The sequence below is a fragment of the Acipenser ruthenus genome, chromosome 22 (assembly GCF_902713425.1).
Source record: "Acipenser ruthenus chromosome 22, fAciRut3.2 maternal haplotype, whole genome shotgun sequence".
Classification (NCBI taxonomy): Eukaryota; Metazoa; Chordata; class Actinopteri; order Acipenseriformes; family Acipenseridae; genus Acipenser; species Acipenser ruthenus.
In genome coordinates this window covers 11,733,217-11,757,499 of record NC_081210.1, presented here as the reverse complement: position 1 = coordinate 11,757,499, position 24,283 = coordinate 11,733,217, and positions in this window count along the sequence as shown.

Here is a 24,283-nt window from a genome sequence, read left to right as displayed (position 1 = left end):
ATATTTTTGCACTGTATTTGCGCAGTTTTACCATACTTTCTCCATGGTTATACTATGCATTTACTATAGTTTACCCTGGTTTGCCATGCTTATGCTTTACCATACCTTGCTATTCTTTTACTATGCTAATGTATGCTTTACCGTGCTTTCACTATGCTTTATTGCATTTTGCTATGCTTTTACTGTGGTAAACTTTTACAGGGTCTTTGCAAAGCCCCTATTTGTATTTTCAAGTATTGAGGTATAAGAAATATAGCAAATATGGGAGACACGCTTCAGCTTTTGCATGCAGAGCCTTGCAAGAATGCAGGGGAAGAGTACATACTTAATGAAGGAGCAGAGATTTGATGACAGGGCTGTATGGCTCCCATGAGAAAACTGCACCCAAAACTCGTAAGCTTTTCATCTGAGTGCAATTGCAGTGTCATGTGGGCAAGATTAAGAATCTGTTTTTTGTGGCAGCTTGTTGTATTTCTTAACCAGGGTGATAATAACTTAGTGATAACTTTTGGATTTAGGAAATATGTTGGAAACACTGAATTCCATGCTGTTGTAGTAATATTTTCCGCATCACTGCATGTTCATACAAGGACATCTAGTGGAAATAGTGGACATTACAGTTTTAAAAACTATGTTGGAATAATTTGGAGAGATAGGGATATTTTAGTGATTTAAATTAAAGCCTCTTAAATGATCTTACAGACCCTGCCACTAACTGTTTGGGGAAAGTAATGTAGCCCATATTTACTGAGAGAAGCTCCTCGGTAGGTGACTGCCTGGACTATGCAGGCTAGTTCATCTCTGAACCTTGTCTTCCATCTTCAAACCTTCATTTGCAAACTACCAGCCAGTTTTTTTTTTATTTATTTCAGCTGGAATCAAATTTTTGTTTAGTTTAGAATTGTATATCTTACACTTGTGGAGTTGCCTGTGTAATAGGAACTGTTATGTAATACACTGCAGTTATGGATTCTGACTCTTGTTGGTGAGATTAGGTTAAAAGCTCTATAACCACATTTGAGACAAACAGGCTCTTTTTCAAAGTCATGAAGACGCCAGTTTACAGTGTGTGTGTGGTCGCTGGTTTGCACCCAGCCTCTACCCTAGCAATAAGAGGAGAGGTTAAGTCCTGTACTGTACCTGCCCTGGGTAAGAGGAGGGGTTAAGTCCTGTACTGTACTTGCCCTGGGTCAGAGGAGGGGTTAAGTCCTGTACTGTATCTGCCCTGGGTAAGAGGAGGGGTTAAGTCCTGTACTGTATCTGCCCTGGGTAAGAGGAGGGGTTAAGTCCTGTACTGTATCTGCCCTGGGTAAGAGGAGGGGTTAAGTCCTGTACTGTATCTGGCCTGGGTAAGAGGAGGGGTTAAGTCCTGTACTGTATCTGCCCTGGGTAAGAGGAGGGGTTTAGTCCTGTACTGTACCTGCCCTGGGTAAGAGGAGGGGTTAAGTCCTGTACTGTACCTGCCCTGGGTAAGAGGAGGGGTTAAGTCCTGTACTGTACCTGCCCTGGGTAAGAGGAGGGGTTAAGTCCTGTACTGTACCTGCCCTGGGTAATCTGAGAGTCACAACTCAGGAAGCTCTTTTTAAAGACAGGTCAAATGCAAAATGTGATGTCCCAAATGCTATGGTTTTTGTGAATTTGCATGGTAATTATTATTTTTACGAGCATTTCACCATGGACTAATACATTTCAGGATAGGCCTAATTGACACTGCAATACTAAATACATGCGTTTTAAAAGTTTTTTCATGAAAATCCCTGGAGTAAGATGCATAATGAACTGACTGTTAAAATCTCTGTTGTACAAGCTGTTGTTGGTTGAACAAAGCAGAAACAAAGGCTGCTGTCAGTTTTTGTTGGAGGAAATAAAAGCATATTTTGATGGTTAATGTTTGAAGAAAATGTAGATAATATTGAAATCTATTTTAAAACCATGACAATGTATACCAGAAGAGGGCACTGTATGACTGCAAAAAAAAACCCAGCCTGTAAATAGCCATATCTGTGCCTCTGTCAGTCCATGAGCTTGATTTCATACACACATACACACATACATACATAGAGGGAAGTAAATCTATATAAGAAACTGAAAATACTAGTTTTACTGGGTTGGGTGAACTGCCTGAGGGACAGGGAGTTAGTTTCGGGATAGTAGATCCCACCCAGTACACCACAGTGTCAATCCCAACCTTCCAGTCTCGGTCTCCTGTCAATCAAGCAGCAAACACCCACACATCATCACTCCCCTGTTACACATGGAGGCACTGGGATTTGCTGCGTTTCGCCGAGTCAAGACGGAGATCAAGATAGGCTTATTTAATAATATAGGAGACCACTGGCACGAATTCCCAGCTTGGTTAATTGAATAATGAAGGAGACCACTGGCATGAATTCCCAGCTTGGCTAATTTAATAATATAGGAGACTACCGTCATGAATTCCCAGCTAGGCTAATTTAGTACATTTGGCGGTACAAATGTGACTTTTTTTTGTCCTTACACAAAAGTGTAAAGGATAAACAATAGATATCTTTCTATGCTTTGCATAGGTCTTTGTTATTTATTATTTTTGCAAAGGGCTGCTTTTTTTACTTTGTAGTAGCTGCAGTATTTTAATAACCTTGCTTATAAAAAAATAACAATGAGTCGCCTGCAAATAGTAAGAATTTGAACGATAAATAAATGGTGTCACCTAAAAAAACACTGAATGAAGAGGGCTCTAGACCCCTTGCACTGTATGCTTATTTTTTCCTATTTGGTCAAAGAGCTTTCCAGGGCTACTTTCAGACGATCTCAGTTGGTCATAAAGAAATGCTTGGTCCGGCCTTTAGTTATTGTTCACTATTGGTCTCGTGAACATATGGTACAGGTTTTTTTTTTTTTTGGTCAATTTGTTTATTTAGAGTGAGAAGGCAATTTACCCGTCCTTTTTTAGTCATACCAAGTATTGACCACGTACTTGTTATAGCGTGAGAAATGTGCATATGTGTGTGCTACGTCACATTCTCACTGCAATGGAGAGATCATTTGGATTCTCTAAACTGCATGTAAATCAAGCCATAGATCATTTTAGTATTTGTAAATGTTTTATTTATTGCAGGTATATTCTAATTATTTTAATCACACTAAATAACAGAATGTTTTCTTCCTCTTCAGTCTTCAAAGAGTATTCTGCACCCTAGTCCCCTGAGCCCAACCATGCACTCACTTTAACTGAAAATAGTTTTGACTGCAAAATAAATTATAAATGACTCGCCTACTGAATGATCAACTTTCCAGGGTTCAGTGGGTGGCAACGCCCCTTATTAACACAAATCTTGTGTGATGTTTGGATATGTTTTTATTGAACTCTGGCTTATTCGCACTCTCCTTAGTGACTAATATAATAGCATTTGCATAATGCCTAGACAGTTGTTCTAGTAACACCCCCGATGAATTCTATATTTCCTTAGCAACCAGTACATTTTCATTAAAGAAGTAGAAACGTGGAGAAAGGGCCAAGAGAAATTTACCGATACTGAAAATTATATGAGCCATTGAAAATCTTGTAAATATTATTGTTAAATACTTTCTTTTTACTTTTTCTTTTGCTTTAAACGGAAACTAACTCCGGCGTTCCAGGACAAACACAAGTGAAAAGTTGGTTTTTGTAGGGGAAGCTGTAGATCCTGGTTTCAGACCATCATTCATCACTTCAAATGATCTCATTCTTTGTAGATGGCTGTAGTATATGCTTCAACATTTGGTAGCAATTTATTTTAAATCAAACAGATTAATATGTCATTATGAATAAATTACTAACAGTTAGAATTACACCCAGGTCTCAGTGTTTAAGGGAGAGGTTAGTGTGTGTCTAAACTTTATTTTCAGATCGAGTTCTGTGTTTATAAATGTGGTAAAACTACATCTGATGATATGCAGGGTTCAAAATATCGGGGGGCTCTACCCTAAGAAAAAGAGGCCCCTCTTAAGAAATAGAATTGGCATCCCAGTATGGATTTAATCATATATATATATATATATTACTACAATTACTACATACAATTAGAATACTGATTTCGCTGTCAGTTTTGTATATGGCTAATGTACTGTAGATCATAATGTTCCTTATTTTAAAGCCAAAAGGCACATTTTCTGGAAGTTAATACGCTCTGTGTTTGCTTTCTCTTATTACAGAAGAGACATGATCTTGTACAGTTGGGTCGAGAGGACAGGTTCTGTCTGCTCAAAAGGTGAGGAATGATAAGAGACACTCCACATAACGTAGTCACAAACACTAATATCATAGCCAGGAACCATATAAAAAGTCATTTTGTAACTTCTGAACTAAGCCACCTGTTCTATGCATCGGATGACATCTGAAAAATGTACCTTTGTTTCAAAGTCCATGTGATGGGGTGCAGCCTATTTTGTGGTGGTTTTGTGTTTTTGTATTGTTTAGAGTGGATATGAGTGAGTTTGGGGTGTGGTCCAGTGAATTTGTGTGAGGAATGTGTGGAATGTGCCTGGGCTAATGAGGTGCGAATTGCCCAATTAGCCCAAGCACCTGTATAAAAGGGAGTGGTTGTGTTAATTAAAATATTTTAATTAACAAAACACAAATAAAAAGGCACGGTGGCCAACCAAAAAAGATGAACACAAAATCAGGCTTTAAACATAAGCTATACAGAAAGAATCACTCACTCTCTCACACACGTCTTTTCACTGTTCCAAACACTCACCCACTAACATACCCAACCACTCCCTTTTATACAGGTGCCTGGGCTAATTGGGCAATTCGCACCTCATTAGCCCAGGCACATTCCACACATTCCTCACACAAATTCACTGGACCACACCCCAAACTCACTCATATCCACTCTAAACAATACAAAAACACAAAAACACCACAAAATAGGCTGCACCCCATCACAGTCCAATAACATGGAAAATAATTGTAAAACAGTAAGTGATTGAACAAAAGTATTCTCAAATGTCTGTACCCTTAATACTAAAAAACAAATTCATTTTAATTATAAAATAAATATAGAAACTTAAGAAAAGTTTGGTAACGAGAAGAGGCCATTCAGCCCATCAACACCATTCGCCCCCAGGGTGACAGTGCCAACAAGGAAGAGAATTGAGGCTACGTCTCATCAATCAATATTTCAAGAGTAAGCAGAACAAAAAGAAAAATATGCCACCGCACAACACTTTTATTGTATATGCATTAAAGGAGAAAGGCAAAGGGCTTTTTTACATCAGAAAAGGAATACATGTTAAAATTCAAAGGTAAGCAGAGCAGTTTCACTCTATGTTGCCTCTGCCTGTCCCCTGCTGAGTGCTGTGTCTGTTGATCGCTCATTTTCGGTCAGTGTAAGTCTACTGGTACAAATCAGCCCAACGGCGGCGCAAGGCTACAGTTGTCCGCCAGTTATCGTTTCCTAGGTAACGACCGCAGCCTAGAGCTAGGGCAGTGAATCCATCACCCCAGACCCCACTGAAAACTTCACCTTCTTGTCAGAGACCTTGGAACTCACACTGCGCATGTGCACCAGGGGCGGTGGAGAACAACGCCCTGCTATGGATTAGCAGTGTTTGCGATTTATTTCCAGTGACTATACACAGAAAGCTAACTATGGAAAAATGTGATCAATCATTTCTAAGAAATTCTATTTTAGTATACAAATGGGCATAGTCGGGGTTAACTACAGCCTAGCATCACTAAATACCAAACTGTATGTTTAGTAAGAAGAACTCTATAACTAGAGTCTCAACTAGTCTTGCTGTCAGTCAGTGCCAATTCAGGTTTATGATCAGGTGTGATTTATTACTTTAACTTGCCAAGCACCTTTACATTTTAAGAGTGTCCCCACAGGCATGGGGTGTAAAGACTTCAAGGATTTGCAGACATCCCCCTTTTATCTTCTTATTAAGCTGAGAACTGGTGAAAAGAACAGAGTCCTTATACACTCCACAATTTACAATACCCTCAGCACGTAGGAGCAGTAATTTCAAAACCAGACATGCTGTCAGTTACAGGATCTTTCAACACTATTTATAAACTGAGCCTGCAGTTGCAATAGTCACCAGGGTTCATGAAATACCAATAACTGTAGACTTCTAGCATTTCCTTCTGACGCAGTTGCTTTGAAAAATGATACATTGCGAAACACGGCACAATAATCATTTGGATTCCCCTGTGGAAAATTAGAAGAGCAGTATGCAACACTGCGTGTTTATTTTAGGTAACAGACAGTAGCTGGATGAAATCAGAAATGAAAATAATTGGAATGGTTCTGCTTTTTAAGAAATAAATATGCAAAAATAAATTTACTTTCTAACAGAATTATAGTCTGAATGACACTCCCAAAATATGTTGGTGTCCTAAAACTTATTAACCTGATGTGGACTTCATTCCACTGTATTTTCATGTATTTTGGGATGCTGAAAAGGGGGCACTATATCACTATATAGCACCTGTGGGGGAAACAACCAGGTAGAGTTAAAGGCATTGGATTTTCCAGTTGGTTTTATAAATGTTGTTAAGATTTTGCACTATCTGGGGTTGGACTCTCTTCCCTCCCTGCCCCATCTCATATTGTGTGATCTCAGCATGCTGGGCTCCTGGCAGCCCATAGAGGCTCTGGGTGAAGTCAGCTGGAGGCAGTGCTTTCAGTTCCGGGAATGGTTTTATATCTTGGCTTTAGACTTTTTTACCTAGTTTTTTGTCATTTGCTTGATATTATGTATAAATGTATTTTTGTGTAAAGCTCTCGTTGACTTATTTTGTGTAAATTGTCTAGGCTGCCAAGTTAACACTAGAACCGCCACCAGCAGTCATTATGGCGGTTACATTTTAAACAACCTCAATATTAAAATGAAAGACAAACTATCAGATACCTCAAAAGCTTTATTCAAGCACGGCATATCAAACATCTGCACAGCCGAAACACAGTATTTAAATGAACAATTAAAGATAAACTGGTTTATTTTCTAACTTACCACATATAGGCCCTCATTCACTAAACAGCGGTACCGTGTTTTGCATGCAGTAAGCCCCTTTACTGCATGCTTTGCACACCTGCTGTATTCACTAACCAGTGGCAGGCAACCTACCGCATGGAAAAAAGCGTGTGGAAAAGTACCGCGTTTGAGTCATTTAAATATAATGAATAATGTTAATGTGTGGAAATGTATGCAAATCACGTCACAAAATACCACAAGGGAGGCATTTGATATGCAAACCATATTTACTTAAGGATGCTAATTTTACTAGGTGCCTCACTGTGTGTTAAAAGTACCACTTATTGAAACCAGGCAGTGTCACAGAACCAGCAGAAGAGCTGCACAGGAGAGGGAAAAGAAGAGTCAGTGAGAGAGTATTTTGGACCAGGCAGACGTTACTGGGGCTGGGGGGGCTGGAGGGGCTGGGGGGGCTGGAGGGCTGGGGGGCTGGGGGGTAATAACTAGATACAGATTGAGCACAGATCATACTAGCCTTGTATGTAGGGCCCCGGAAAATTCATGATATCACGAATGTCACAGAAATCGTGTATTTGACTGCCTACCTATACAAATATGCATTTTATTTTCAGTACTTTCAGTACTTTACATTACTCTTCACCTATCCTGTTAATTTCAGCAGCGTTACAGTCGCAGTAGACGGTCCGGCGTCAATGCGTGCATTTGGTTACTAGCGCAAAAGGGTCAAACAAATACCAGCTTCATGATTGGTGAATTCCTTATACTGTACAATGACGTAACATGCGAGTCAGAGGCAGGCAGCTTAAAAAATAAAATGAAATATTATGAAGTTTTTTGATGAAAAAAAAAATCCTGACTTGTGTATCCGTGCCTAACAGTGACACACTCAGATGAGAGTATCTCCCTAAAGTGTATGCAGCACACGAAGAATATTTAAATGTAAAAATGAACGAGTGAGTCTGTTTGCGTTGTATGCGACAAGGACACTGAGTTTAATATTTTGGGATTAAAAGCAGCAAAATAGTCTATGGAAATTACACAGTGATTGTAATTAATTATTATTATTATTTATTTCTTAGCAGACGCCCTTATCCAGGGCGACTTACAATTGTTACAAGATATCACATTATTTTTACATACAATTACCCATTTTTATACAGTTGGGTTTTTACTGAAGCAATCTAGGTAAAGTACCTTGCTCAAGGGTACAACAGCAGTGTCCCCCACTGGGGATTGAACCCACAACCCTCCGGTCAAGAGTCCAGAGCCCTAACCACTACTCCACACTACTGTGTCAACATACATTTTAAAGGTTTACAAAATTCAAAAATGTTGCTGAATATGTCATTCAAGGTTGTATTTAAATAATGTGTTTTGTCTGCTTGTTACTTTTTTGGCAGCCAACACATACCATTTTAAACGACTCTTATTTCCAGCAAAAGTTTGTTTCATTTTTAAAGATTGTTTCAATAGCGACTCGAGTTCCAATGTTACAATGTATTCGTACATCCTCAGACAGTCAGGGATATGAGAAAATTACAAGGCAGGTGTATATGCAACACTTTCGGCTATGTTAATATAACTTTAAAATATACAAAATAAACTGTAAATGTCCAGTAAATGAATGTACACAGAGCGCGAGTTGAGGTGCAGTCATAAATACAAGCAATCAAACAGCATCTAATGTTAAAAAAATGACGTTTCGCCAAACACCTTTTGAAATGTAAATAGTGAACTTTTAATTGACTGAGCGAGTGCTTTGCTGACTTTTGATTAATATTACAAAATAAATCAGATTTGCAGAATTAAACATAAATGTTCCATTAACAATTACTTTCTCTGCTTTGACTGTCTCGCAGGACGCTGTGATTTGGGACAAGAGCCCCGCCCTCCTCCTACGGAGCGCATTTATTTTGTCCTTAACGTTTCATTGTAGTTAATGTTCTCGCTGATTCAGCACCAAAAAGTCTTTCATAATTCCCCACCACTTCTTCTGCTAATACATTTAGCTCCTGGTCTGTAAACTTTAGATTCCTCACTCTGTCCTCCTTGGCCACTGTCATTGTGACAAACTCAGAACCATGCTTACCTTTTCTTTTGAGCGCCCTTATATATATATTACTTGTTTTGGTTTCATTTCCCTGGTCTGACGTCACCCCTGCAGCCATCCAGATCACATATGGTGGCAGAGTGGGATAACAGCTGACAGATGGTGCACAAGTACCTATGTTTTAAAAAATATATATTTTAACATGCTAATGTTTGTTATTAATTTTGTTTCTATTGTCAGAAGTGAGAACAGCTTTCAGATAGAGAAACCCCCAGGTGGAGAGGCTGCCGAATGATGACTGTGAGGCTTCAGGAACATTTTAAAAGATGTTGAAAAGTGCTGCTTTAAAAACTGCCTTTATTATTTCTCTGGGAGTTTCTAAAGCCTTGGTATCTGAACTCCTGAGCATCATGGAGTTTCCATTCGTTTGCACCTGCTGTTTTTAAGATGAAAGTATTTACTGTGGAAACCCAAGATCCGCAATGGACCATTCAAGTAAAAGATACATTTTCAAATTAAGGGCTTCATTTTTACATTTTTTATACACGCCAATGTGCAGAACTATTTGTATTTAATTGAAATAAATGAAAGGGACTAGATTCCCAGGAAACCTGCCCTGGAATGGAGAGACCATCCTTTCTCTTAGGGGATGAGGGAGCAGTTCAGTCTCCATGCCTCAAGCCTGCCCTGGACTGGAGGGAGCACCTTTTCTCTAAAGGGATGAGGGAGCAGTTCAGTCTCCATGCATCAAGTCTGCCTTGGACTGGAGGGAGCACCCTTTCTCTAAAGGGATGAGGGAGCAGTTCAGTCTCCATGCATCAAGTCTGCCTTGGACTGGAGGGAGCACCCTTTCTCTAAAGGGATGAGGGAGCAATTCAATCTCCATGCCTAAAGTCTGCCCTGGACTGAAGGGAGCACACTTTCTCTAAAGGGATGAGGGAGCAATTCAGTATCCATGCCTCAAGCTTGCCATGGACCGGAGGGACCATTCTTTCATTTAGAGTGGTGAGGGAGCAGTTCCATCTCAATGCCTTAGGCCTTCCCCGACTGGATACGGCCACCTTTCCTCATAGGGAATGAGAGAAGAGTTCAGTCTCTATGCCTCAAGCCTGTTCTGGACTTGAGCAGCCATCCTTTCTTTTAAGAGGGGTGAGGAAGCAGTTCCGTCTCCATGCCTCAGTCTCTATGCCATTAGTAATCTATCTATTAGTAGTGTTGAAATACTTTAAGTAAATGAGTCAATGAGTATGAGGTGACCCTTCAATAATACATGTTAACAAGGAAAGAGAAGTGCACCAAAGCGACTGACCAGACACTTGATTATGTCTCCAGTACTTCTAGTAAATGCAGTATTTCTCTTTTAATGGGACTGTTGGGAAGTACTAAAACCCTTAAACATTTTAATATAGGATTTTTACTGACAGGAACTATTCAGGAAGGACAGCACATTCTTTCAGATTATGACTTTTAGTGTTACAAAGATTCCTACAAGATTAATGATATTTTTATGTTTCCGTTGCATTATTCTTTTGGCAATCCAGCTGTTTTCTACAGCTCCCCCCGGGAAACTTTAACGGATCCCCCTGAAAATAAGATTCACAAATGGAAATCCTGATGGGAAGCCCATTACATTCCAGCAGGGCCGAGGTGGTTGTGCTGATTTTTAAATGATCATGCAGGTTCAAGATCTTGTTTAGTTAATGAGTTTAAATTCCGGGATAGCCATGTATGTCCCATTTGCTGGTTATTGGCCAGCATTTTCTGGAGTCAAGGGCCACAATAACAGGGGTTATGTCTTACTTCATTAATCATAAAGAAACCATAACCTTGTTGGCTCAAACTAATAAACTATTAATATTTGTTGTAACTTTTCAAAAAAAATTTGATATAAACACCAGACTGAAGGATGTCTGCATCATCATATGGAAGGAAACGTAAATGGGTGGAGACACATATGGATCACATTAGTTTACTGTAAAGCTACGTCTTAGTTGGTGCTTATCTTGGTGAGAGCCGAGTTCAAATCAGCATGAAGTTTTAACATCTACTCTCGTGTAATGGAAATCTGTTACATTAACCAGTAACCCAATCTACTGGTTCTGTAACATCTACCCATCCAATTCACTTCTCTACCCTTGACATACTCACTGACTGGAAAACCAGAGGGCCACAGGGAACTCCAGCAGAGTCAACATGATTAGACCAGGCTCTGAAGGTGTCATTACAATTGGAATTGCTGCTTGTTGCCCTGGGCTGTCCCAAAACCAAAAGTTGTTGCTGTTGTTATTTATTATCCTACTGCCAATCCACAAAATGCATTAACTACAGTATTTCATTCCAAAATGCATTATACTGATAGACATTCATAGTGGGCCTCGTTTAGATAGAAGAATTGGTATGTTTGTTTATTCCAGTTATGAAAAGAAAAACGTCAAATAGTTGCTAACAATATCAGGCTCACTGTTGGATGAAAACAACCGTATCATGTTTGTTTCTGCGCTATACAGAACAAAGCGATAAAAAGGTCCATACTGTATTTAAAAGCATTTGAAAGATCATATTAAACAGTGGTTGCACACAAGCTTTGATCAAACTGTCCACACAACCTCAGAAGTACCCTAACACTGTACGACCCCTGACACAGACTTCTTGTAATGCACCTTAAATGTACATATGAGCAGTTTTTGTAACACCATAACTGTAAAGCATATTAATTGAAATGCTGCTGTAGTAGGTTGATGACTGTAATACTTTCAATTGATGTCTTCAGGAAGTTGTAACAATGGGCAGGCTTTATTTGTACTGGCTGTTTTGTCCCAATCCAGGTATTTAAAGTTATAATAAGCTGAGCCAATGCAGTTCAGTATTTATAAGACATTGGGGTCTATTTTTATGATCTAAACAGTGCCAGATCTAAATACTGGGGCTCCGTAACTGTATTAATACGGCTGGGTTTTTTTTTTCACTCATGATTTATGCACGCTGTAGCAGGATAGTGCTGTGGCCCAAGACTTGACCATCAAGAAGGGAGACTCAGATTAACTGCAGTTTAAGCGCTAGAGAACAAAGACACAAACAAATAGGGCACTAGGGCCAAAATAAAGACTAAACAAAACACAACAAGGAAAATATATATACAATACAAAGACTTACTAATGTCAGGCTGAGCATCACCTTCACAGGCTTCTCCTTCAAGCACCACCAAATAAAGTTTTATTTCTGTATCTCTTTATACATGTGGCCATTCCCCAATTAGCACTCAATTACCTAATTAGGCAATGGACACATTCCACCCGTAATTCCACTGGCATGGCTTTTGCCCTGCCACCCACCTGCTTATTCATACTACAAATCCAATACAAATATAGTGAAACAAGGTTTGTGAAAAATACAGTTTAGGACAATGGTATTAGGATCCATCACTGTTTATACCCCATAGAGTTATGGTGAAAAGTGTTGCATCACCCTATAGAATTAAATAATTTTGCTTCATAAAGTCAAATGAAACCTGCTGAATAATGTTATGTTAACATACTGAATTACATACAACTTTGTAGTTTTCCATAGCTATAGGTACAGTCACCACCGCTTAGATTAGAGATGGACGGTATAAACTCCCACACAATAACCTGACATTCAAAATGTCCCCTGATCACCAGTACAGTAATCAAAACAAACAAGTGTATATGCAGTTAAAAATCTTTATTAAGACTCATTACACTAATAAAAAAAGATGTATAAAATAAAAAAGTAAGTACAAAAAAGTAATGCAAGTGCAGAAATGTACAGAACAGGTAGGCTACATTACTGCAAATTGTTTCCAGCGAAGAACTCTGTGATACACATCTGGACAATCTTTTTTTGCAAGTATGGACGGCATCTAACAGAGACATTTTATTTACATTGAATTTTCATGCTGATGCGCATTGCTTTTCTCTTTCCAGCCATACTTGCTGTTGCAGTCAGTGCTGTTTTTTCAAACTGTAAACCCGACACTGCGTACAGGGATTAAATAGCCAAGGTACAGTAGAGGGGTAATCGCTCAGTAATGAGGTGCAAACAGCTGATTGATCGATCTGTCAAGCTTTTACTACAGTAAAGTGCTGCCTTTTGTAATGAAATATATGTGAATGGCAAGGTAACGAGGTGAAAACAGTTGATTGGTGAATCAGTAAAAGCAATTACTACAGTATAAGCAGTGCATTTGTGTGGCAAAGTAGTTTGCAGTGCGCAGGTGTAGAGGTGATGCAGTGCTCAGGAATGATTTGAAACAACACAGTTCACGGTTAAACAGCTCTTTACTGGCTGATAAATAATAATAATTGGCTCTACACACCAATGTGTATCGTTAAACCACAGGGTTCAGTCCCAAAATAATAAGACACTAAACAAAACACACACACATACAGACACAATCACTCTTTGTGCAGGTGGTGCAATGCAAGTTTATAGTGAACAATGGTGCAATGCAGTCCGAGTTTAATACTGGCTTTGTAGCGGCAGCTCCCAGATAGATTAGCCGTCTAATAATGGCAAACAAATATTAGTTAATACGACAAAACAAAACAACACAAAACACTCGCTGTTCTTTTTCACTTCACTCCTTTACAGGTCCTTTCGTAACTATAACAAAGGAACAGATTGCATTGTCACATCCCCTGAAATACCCTTAGTCACGCCCCCTCTGATAGCTAGTTTAATCACGTCTCCTTCAATCCATGACTGACACATCACTTACCGTACTAGGGCGATGACTTCTGGTATCCTTCCTGGATGGCCGGCTTCCGACTGACCCTGGAATGAACTGCCGAACCATCCAGTACGAGGCACACCGTTCCTGTTATACAGCGCCCTCACAGGTCGGGAGGGAGATTGTTGACTAGGATTCAGTTTGTTATTTAAATCTATGTGAATGGCACATAACGTGATCCAAACAGCTGAGTTTGCCCAATATATATGACGTGCTTAACACAGTATAAATTATGCCTTTGTTATTGAAATCAAAGGGAATGGCAAACGTTATTTGTCTATGTAAACAGCTGCCCGAAATAACGCTGTACGGTGTAAGTAGTGGATACTGTACTATCTATTTTACATGCACTTTGTGTGACCATTAATATAAATTATATTGATAAATACTTTTTGATCATGAAAAAATCTTTAGTGGACTAAATGATAAAACAAGTTTAAGTCAGGTAGTTTGGCACAAACATTGTGATCTCTTTTAAATCTTTTGACCATGAAAATATTTAAAACAATACCAACTGTCTGTATTGTTCCAGTAACCTGATACATCCTTTCATGCTGTCTCTCATAAAAGTATATTCAACTCAGCTCCAAGAACCGCAGAATGCTTGGTATAAATGAATTCAAAAAGCTTGTGGTTTTCTAAAAAACTTCCTGCCTAATTTAAAATAAAAAAAAATCTTAGAATAACAAGTAACATCTTAAGAAATGAGGCATGAAATTCAGGTTTTATAACCTCAAAGCAATGGCAGACATGGGTTTTACATAAGCCTGCAGTCATTTTTACATGACATCCGCCTTGTCATTTTGATGTTTGTTCTTTTGAAACATTTGTGATTATTTAAAAAGCAGTGCAGTTAAACTCCATTCATCTGAGGTCATTGACAGTGTAGGTAGTTGTTCCAATCTGATGCTCTCTGTCGTTAGCTTGCTGTTCCCCTTCTAAAAGTGTAACATAGTAAAAGCACAGCAAAGTGTAATAAGGTACATGGTGAGGCATAGGTGTCATAGGGGGTGTGGGTTATTCGCTGACAGCCTGGACAGAGACGCGGAGGTGACGTTGACAAATACCTATTTTTTCCTAAAAGCAGGTTGTACTTACGAGCCTTGAAAACAAATTTCTATGACATTTCTGGTTTCCCCAGAGTGTTGGGAGCAATAGACTGCACACATGTGCCGCTAACCCCTCCAGCTCATTCTGAACATCTTTATAGGAAAAGGAAACACACCTAGTCTATTAATGTGCGGGTGGCTTGTAATTGAGCATAATATAGCACTTAAATAAAAATGGACAGTATACATTTGGCTTATAGGCTACTAATGATAATATGAATTAGTGGTATAATGCAAAATCTGTTGCTGGTCCTTTGAAATTCGTATTAATGAGAATTGACTGTTCTCCTGTATCATAACTTGTCAATGCGGCACCATGATATATTTTGTGTTAATTGTCTAGGCTGCCAAGTTAATAATAATAATAATAATAATAATAATAATAATAATAATAATAATAATAATAATAATAATAATCATTTTGTTTCAATTTAAAATAATCTTTTATTTGCATTGTACATCAATGTGTGCAATGCAGCAGCATGATTTATTTTGTGTTACCATATCGGTAGCATACAGGCTAAAGTAAAAAGAAAGTGCGCTAGGTGTTCATTTGATTTTACTACTGCACTGTATACTGTATAGGCTTACTGTACAGATTAATATTTTTGTTCATAATGTAATGTGTAGGCTACACAAAAAAAACATTAGTGTTATTTCAGTGCAATTATTTATACATTTAAAATACAATGAGCACTATAAATGGATGTGTGTGTTGTTTTATTGTATTTTTTAAACCCGACACCTCCTAACAAAACAGTGTACATATCTTGTTCAAAAATAGGTACATTTTTAGTACATTGTATCTATGCATAATAATGTTGTAATTATGTGTAAACTAAACAAAAAAAACACTTTCTCATATGCAGGGTCTCAGCCCTGCCACAGTAGGTAAGCAATGTAAAGCCCAGAGAACTATGGTACATGCATAGTATAACCACGGAAAAGCATGAAAAACATGCAAAATTACCATGCAAATTCCAAATGATAAAGTTTTATAAGGTAAACAGCCTCTATCTTCTGTGCAGAACTATATTAATTAGTATTAAGAACTCACCCTCCGAAAAGTACCTTAGAGTGGCGACCAATGGGTAACACACCTCCCCTAGTGGTTAAATAGGTCATTTCATTTCGGTAATATATATATATAATCTCAGCCCAATGCATTAAATGGGACAGCAGGGGCTGGAAATGAACCGTGAACCTCATGGCCACCTACCAGTCAACAAAGAGCTAGATCTGCAGCCAAGCTGCAATGTGTTTAATTCTGATGTCAATACCAAACCTCAGCTGCTAGGAGCATCCCATTACAATACGCAAGAGTTTGCCTAGACTCCAGAACATAATTTAAACCAGGAGTAAATGTAATGAACATGGTAGCTGACAGTATGCACATGATTTAGACCAGGAGGAGTAAATGTAACGAACATGGTAGCTCTGTAAGTCATAAACTTGTGTTTGTGACTTACAAAATAAAAAAGGCAACATCCTCCTGACCAAATACTTTTTGAACTTTGTGCATTTTGGCACAGTTTCTGTTTCCTTCATCATTTAGCAGCTTCTCATTTCCGAGAGATGGCAATGTCATCAAACGCAGCAACAGGAAAGGGGATGGACATCATTTAAAAACAAAAGTCCAGGATAGTCTAGAAATTAATTTCAAAAGTAATTTCCTTTCCTGTCCTGCATTGCAACACAAGTTAAGCACCACAAATCCTAATGAGCAATGGTTCGGAGATTTTCATGTGGTTGACAGTGTATTTGAATCATACCCCAGTATCTTTTATAAATTGCATTCCAGCTACTGTATAGTACATCCAAAATATCACCGGGCATAAGTATCGAAAACTGGGTAAAACTGTGGAACAGTCAATTGAATCTCTTTTTTTCCAAAGCAGTACCATATAACTCAAGTCATGTAACCAAGTTGTCTATCTCTAAATTTGCAGAAGTGTTACAGTGGAAACATGGTCCCCATGAAACAGCTAAGCAGAACAGGTTCTAGCACAAATTAACAGGAAAAAAACTAAAATCTTGGAAAAACATCTGACCTCTGCTCTCTCAAATAACCAGGTTAAACCTGACTAGCCATTGATCAAACAGGACTCGGTACCATGGCCCCTTTGTTTATAACAATATATATTTATACCAAAAAAGAGAAAGTGTGCAGCATTTCAGCGTGCTGTTTTATATTCTGCAGTAGAGAGGTCCCTCGTCCAGGTGGTTGGTAATATTACAGTTAATGAATGCTTAAGGACTCTCTTGCTGTAGGTTGCTTAGATGCTTTGAAACAACATAATAAACGTAAAAAGCCTCAAACAGTTTTTAGGAACATGAGAATTTCAATCCTAACAACCACATGATGCATCAGCCATGCCCTTAATAGGTCTATTTATCTTGTACTTTGCACAACCATTGCTGAGACTGTTAAGTTAAAAAAAAGTGGAGGGAAAATGAGGTTAGCAGGTGGAAGAGACTGAAAGCAGTTGGACCTGGATTTAGACAAGACAGATGTCTGTGCCAATTACTGTCCCAATTTCACGCTGGTGAACGCGGGCTGACACTGGACAGCCGGCAGGAAATATCGGGGGATAACTGTGTGTAAACACCTGAAATGTGCCTTGAGGAAAGCAGACAATACCAATTTCAGCTCAGCTGTTATGCCAAGCCAGAGTAGTTGTAGTTCTTCAGAATGACCACAAGAGGTCCCTGTTGATTGTAAATGAAAAGTGCATTCCTGTGACATGAAAGGTATACTTGCTCTGTTGAAGCACTTGTCTGACTTTACCATACTCATTTTTAAAAAATGTAACAAAAAGTAACTGCTATTTTTATATATATTTTTTTTACATAAAATGGAATCCGTTATCACATTTAGTTACCTGTTTGAAAAAGGAAATATTAAAGTTACAAGTTACTGAAAAATGTAATCAGATTACAGTAATGCATTACATGCAATATGTTACTTCCCAACACACGTTATTATTTAAAACTTTTTTACATTTAAAACAAATAATAATAGTGCAGAAAATATTGCAGAAAAAAATCATGCAATTAGGATAATACTTGGGAACAATAAAAAGGATATATATATATATATATATATATATATGAAATGAAACAGAGGGCATTACCAGGCATTATACGACTTGCGTCATGGGGCCCGAGACGAAGTCGGGGACGCTATTACAACCAAACGGTCGTATAATGCCTGGTAATGCCCGATGTGGAGGGTCTTATTGCTTATATACTTCAACTTTACAGCACAATTAACTATAGTTTTATTGATTTTAACTGAATTTATTTAGGTTGTCCTTTTTTTATTAAGTATCCTTCCACATAAGCACTCTAAAATGAACATTCTATAAATATAGTCCTCCATGACAATGATCTTCTCTGTAAAATTAGTGTACAAAACAGCGTTTTTTAAAACTGTATACTTTTATTTGAATAGACAGAGAACAAAAGATTGTGAAAAAAAGATTATTATTATTATTATTATTATTATTATTATTGTGCAGTTATTAAAAATGCTTCTGTGAAAATAAACTGAGGACAAAGATTGGAAAAACATTTTGTTCTGTTATAATAATAATAATAATAATAATAATAATAATAATAATAATTAGTTTTTTCCTTCGTAATTGATTAGAATATTTCCAGATATCAAGCAGTTATTACAAATGCTGCTGGGAAAGTTGCCTTGTAATTGGACAATAGAAGCAGTGTGACCTTTGGAAGAGCTTGATGAAGACAGCAAATTAACTTTTCCTGCTGCCGACAGACTGTGTGACCAAGTTTTGCGTTGCTCTTCGCTGACGGTCCTCAATTGACATCTTATTAAAATGGTTGAAATGTACTTTAAACAACATGTTGTTAATAGCTGATGGAGTGATCTTGTTTGATTTGTTGTTGTGATGCGGGTACAAAGATTCTAAGGGCATATGTCATGGATTATATCCCTCTAGCTCAACTGTTTTTAGAATGCGTGGACTCTTTCTATTGAAGTATGTGTGTATATATATGTTACAGGCAAACCCCATAACTGGGAAATTTGCGAATTGCCCGGGCAAAGTACGAAATGAATCAGAAAGATCTTTAATTCTGGGTTTTGCCCGGACAGATCTAGGAGTGCCCAACAATGCCCGGTTAAATAAAATATATTTTTATTGCCGAAATGCCGAAGATGTGCTTGGCACTCAAAACAGGAATGAAAGAATAGATTGAGTGATTCAGACTCTGCTTTGCCCAAAGTCAGCAGGCAATTTGTGAATTGCCCGCATATATCTTTGTGTGACAGGACATCGTTGTGGGCTCAGGTGTTATTGGCAGGGAAAGAGACTCAGAGGCAAGAAAACTGCAGTTTAAACGCTGCTGCGCAATTTTAATAAACAAACAAAAAATACCAAATACAAAACAAAAAGGCACACAGGCCAAAATAAAGGTTTAAACAAACACAAAGTACTGTCCGGGCTGAGGAGTGCCTTCACTGAACATTTACAAACAATAACACACAGTAATATACACACAGGAACACACGAACACAGGAACACTCACCCCAAAACTCTCTAAACAAAGGAGTTTTCTCTCCTCAATTATCATCAATTATTCAATTTAGCTCTAGCCACATTCTCACATGTATTTTGGCAGGGATAGGAAATTAACCCCATCCCTGCCAAACACCACCAAAACACGCTGGACACCCATAGTGGCCAGGGAGGTCACTGCAGGGGCCTGCTGGACGCCTGCAGTGAGGGGAGGGTAACCTAAAAGGTTACGTTTGGAGGACCGCTGGGAAGGGCGGAAGGGTGAACAGAAAAGCGGGGCCCTGCTGGGCAACCGTTTGAGGTAAGGAATAGAAGGGGGCTGCGGGGCCCTGTTGAAGCCCGCAGCTGGAAGAAAACCATTTGACAGAGAAGGGAGCACTATGGGGGCCTGCTGGACGCCCATAGTGGCCAGCAAGGTCACTGCAGGGGCCTGCTGGACGCCTGCAGTGAGGGGAGGTAACCTGAAAGGTTATAGTTGGAGCCAGAATGCACAGGAACTGCTGAATGAGCCTTTGATTGACATGTGCTGTGGTCCCGCCTTTGGAGTTTTCCGGATGTAGACGCGCTTTGACTAGGGGCGAGCTGTATAGCAACGATCTGTGCTGACGTCATAGCGCCTGCGATGGGAAGGATGCTGCAGAGTGAAGAGAAATAAAGTAAACAAATCATCCTTATGTGCTGTAGATTTGAATGGGATGTTGTTGCTACGAAGCTGGAGCCGGGAGATCATCCAGTCTCTGATGTCAGGAGTTGCGGAGGAAAGAGTGGCCAGGCAGGAGCCAAGGCAGACAGGAGAAGCAGACATCTGGGCAGAGAAGTTTGGAGTGGTAATACCGCCGACCGAAGTTGTCGTGGAGTTGGCCCGGGAAGGACTGGTTGAACTGGTTGAGTGGATCTCGGCTCCGCCGAAACAGAATAATCCAGAATGTAGACCATGATGCATGCATTTACGATGAAATCAAAACGCAACTGAGAGGTAAGTGAAGAGGGTATTTATAGTGCTAACAATCTTAACTAATGTGTAAATTGAATGATTCAATTTGGTGACGCGGAGATTGGTGTCTGACCCTCCTCCCGAACTTTAATTATAAATTTCATTAAGACATGCCATGTGGAACATTTTAGCGCCAATTGATCGATTCTAGGCCAAAGGTAAGATTTAAAAATCCACTCTAAATAGCACCTGAAAAGACTATTACAGGTAAGTATGGGATTGCAGGGGAGCAATGTCTAACGGTTAAGTACTGAAATAAACCTGATTGCCCTTAATGGAGAACATCTTCAAGTTTGATCCAAAACATAATTCACTAGACGTCATAACAGGCTTTATTTGGGGAAATGGACATCTTCTATCATAGGTTTCTAAAAATGTAAAGCATTTTGTATGGTTCTAAAGAACAGATAAGTTGAGTCCTTTGACTCAGCTGCTGTTCGGCACAGATAAAAGAAAATGTCATTATTATTTTTTAATTCATTGTGACAATAATCATAATAACATTATACAGTTAAGCCCTGTATGAGTTCCATTTCAGCCACACCTGTTGGGATCCAGTTTCTGCCCTAATGTTCCCTGCTTTATAGAACAACACAAACTTGAAAGGAAGAAGCGAGGGGGTATGAGAGTCATGTGTCACACCAGAAGGAACGCCTCAGAGTAAAGAAGCAAAGACTTGTCACACACAACTGTCTTCAGAAGGTGTGATTATAAACTGAGCCTCCAAGCAAATGAGATGAATTAGCTGTCATTGTAATGCATTGCATTAGGACTAGTCTGCGATTATACAATTTAACCTTAATGCAAGTTTCTTCTTTGAACACACTGAGTTTTTTATGTAATTAAAATAAATAATACATAATTTTAACTTGAGTTACTTGTAAGTGTTTTCAATACCCTGCCTTTGCTCTGTGAGAAGATTAGTTTGAAATATGTGATTGCAGCCTTCAAACCACGCAGCACCTATAACCATATAATGGCTGCAATACCTTCTCTAGGATCACATGCGGGCCCATAGTGTTCAAAGCTGAATAAAGGAAAGCTGCCTTCATATTACACATGCCTAGAAGTTACTGCTTCTTGTGCAGCCTCCTTTATTTGTTTGTACAACAGCTGCTCTTTTTGGAATGCTGCTCAGGAGTCTTGCGATGAGTGAGTGTGTGTTTGGGGGGCTGGTGTGTGCATAAGTGCATGTGGGTGAGTGTGTGTGTTTGCACAAATGTGTCAGAAATGGATAGGTTAACTCTCATCTCCTTACATGTTTAGCATTATAAGTGTCAGGAATCTGAATGTACAGTAATTAGGTATGAATATATTTAATTAATGCAAAGTGAATTTCTTTTCATGCCACATTCTTACATTACTATAATACTGGTACTGATTATGGGACCAAGGCACTGCAGTATACTAGCAGTATGTGTTAGTTCATTCCATAAGCAGCATTTTCAGTGTTAACATTGTGATACCATTCTGCCATTGCCCCTTAATAAAGAAGCTCTGCTATTGAAGATTATTTGGTCAGGGAAGATAAGACATTTTGACCTGCTGTGTTCTTCTTGTGAGCTGTTAGCATTGCTGTACACTTTATGCTTGGAATTTGTTTTAACATTTAGTCATTTATTTCCGGGATAACACCTTAATAGATCACTGGCAGCACATTTGGTTATCAAATGAGCTCTATTCAAGGTGGCTGATATTCAGGGGCGCCACCACCACAGAGGCCTGGTGGGCCTGCACTTTTCCAACGTGGGCGGGGGGGCAAGTATATAGTTTGGCCCCTGTACTTTTACTCTGAAAAAATAAAGCTGCCAATTTTTTTTAAAATGTCCTCTGTGTGCCGATGTGGCGCTGATGTGTATTAACATGCTTTTTTCTTAAACAGTGGTTAATTTAAATTAGAAAGGGGAAAGCACACAACCAGCCTTACACAGTGTATTTCTGGGGGAGGGAGATTTACAGTTCAAATACCTTCACTCTGTCACACCTCCCCACTTTTATCCGTGACGGCACCTCTGCAGATATTCATATGTGCTATAGAAGTCAGCCTGGGCTGATTTATGCTGGATTTAAAACTGAACATGAACAATAGGAGATACTGGGACTGATACTCAAACAGCAGTAAACCCTGTTAACTGTGCAAGGGGGACCTATTATTGGTGGGACCTATTATTGGTATTATTGGTATTATTATTATTATTATTATTATTATTATTATTATTATTATTATTATTATTATTATATTTTTCTTCTGGTTCTATTGCAATAAGCCTCCTGCTGCCAGTCCCACTCATACAAAGGAGTCATATTGGTGACAGTATTCCTATATTACTGTTTTAATGAGGCCATGTGTGTCTCAGTTACTGTAAAACCAGCACAACTGCAGAAAATGTTCTTTTCGTTTTGACACATCCACCGCACTGCTGGTCACCATGGCTCCCCCAGCCTAGTCTGTTAGTGTTTTGATAAACCTCTTGTTTTGATGACCTGTATGCCTGAAGAACATGATAAGGCTGCATTTTAACAATGTCAGGGATTCACTCATCCACTTTCCCAGGAGTGAGTGTTTACAGAGTGTGCTGTAATCTGGTGGCCTCTTCACATTTCAATAGCTGTGGTCAATAAAGTCTGGCGCTCCCTTTGGTCCCCCCTGTGGAGGCTGGACTGCATGTGGCCTCACTGTCATCACGGCTTTCCTTTGTGAACCCTCAGCCCTACACTGAACTGAACCCTGTCCTACACTGAGCTGAACCCTGTCCTACATTGAACTGAACCCTCAGCCCTACACTGAGCTGAATCCTCAGCCCTACACTGAACTAAACCCTCAGCCCTACAATGAGCTGAACTGTCAACCCTAGACTGAACTGAACCCTCAGCCCCACCCTGAGCTAAACCCTCATCCCTACACTAAACTGAACCCTCAGCCCTACACTGAGCTGAACCGTCAACCCTACCCTGAACTGAACCCTCAGCCCTACACTGAGCTGAACCCTCAGCCCTACACTGAACTAAACCCTCAGCCCTACACTGAGCTGAACCCTCAGCCCTATACTGAGCTGAACCATCAATCCTACCCTGAACTGAACCCTCAGCCCTACACTGAGCTGAACCCTCAGCCCTACACTGAACTAAACCCTCAGCCCTACGCTGAACTGAACACTCAGCCCTACACTGAGCTGAACCCTCAGCCCTACACTGAGCTGAACCCTCAGCCCTACACTGAACTAAACCCTCAGCCCTACACTGAGCTGAACCCTCAGCCCTACACTGAGCTGAACCATCAACCCTACCCTGAACTGAACCCTCAGCCCTACACTGAGCTGAACCCTCAGCCCTACACTGAACTAAACCCTCAGCCCTACACTGAGCTGAACCCTCAGCCCTACACTGAGCTGAACCATCAATCCTACACTGAACTGAACCCTCAGCCCTACCCTGAGCTGTGCCAGCCTTCCCCGATGGTTTAACACTGAGGTTGTGCCAAGGTGGGGCACCTTGTGCAAGTTCTGACTGAGGAGAGGGGAGGGAGGAGGGGTACAGACACAGAAGGTGGTTTATGGAAGCACGCAAGCACCTGACATTTGGTGACATGCATTCAATTCTGTTAATCTCTACGTAGAACCAGGGCTGCAAATAAAGTAGCTAACAACAGCTGGGCGGAGGGCTTTCCAGGAGATGAACTCATGAACAGCTGGTCCAAAAGAACTGTATTCCTCATACAGCCATTCATTCAGCCCACAGGGGAGCGGCCAGAGGGGAGAGGGGGCTGACAACAACATTTACAACACCAAAACAGGGGGGCAGAGTATGTATATAATCCACTTTCAACTGGTTAATCAGGATAATCTCCTGGAGAGGTCACGTTGAACTTTT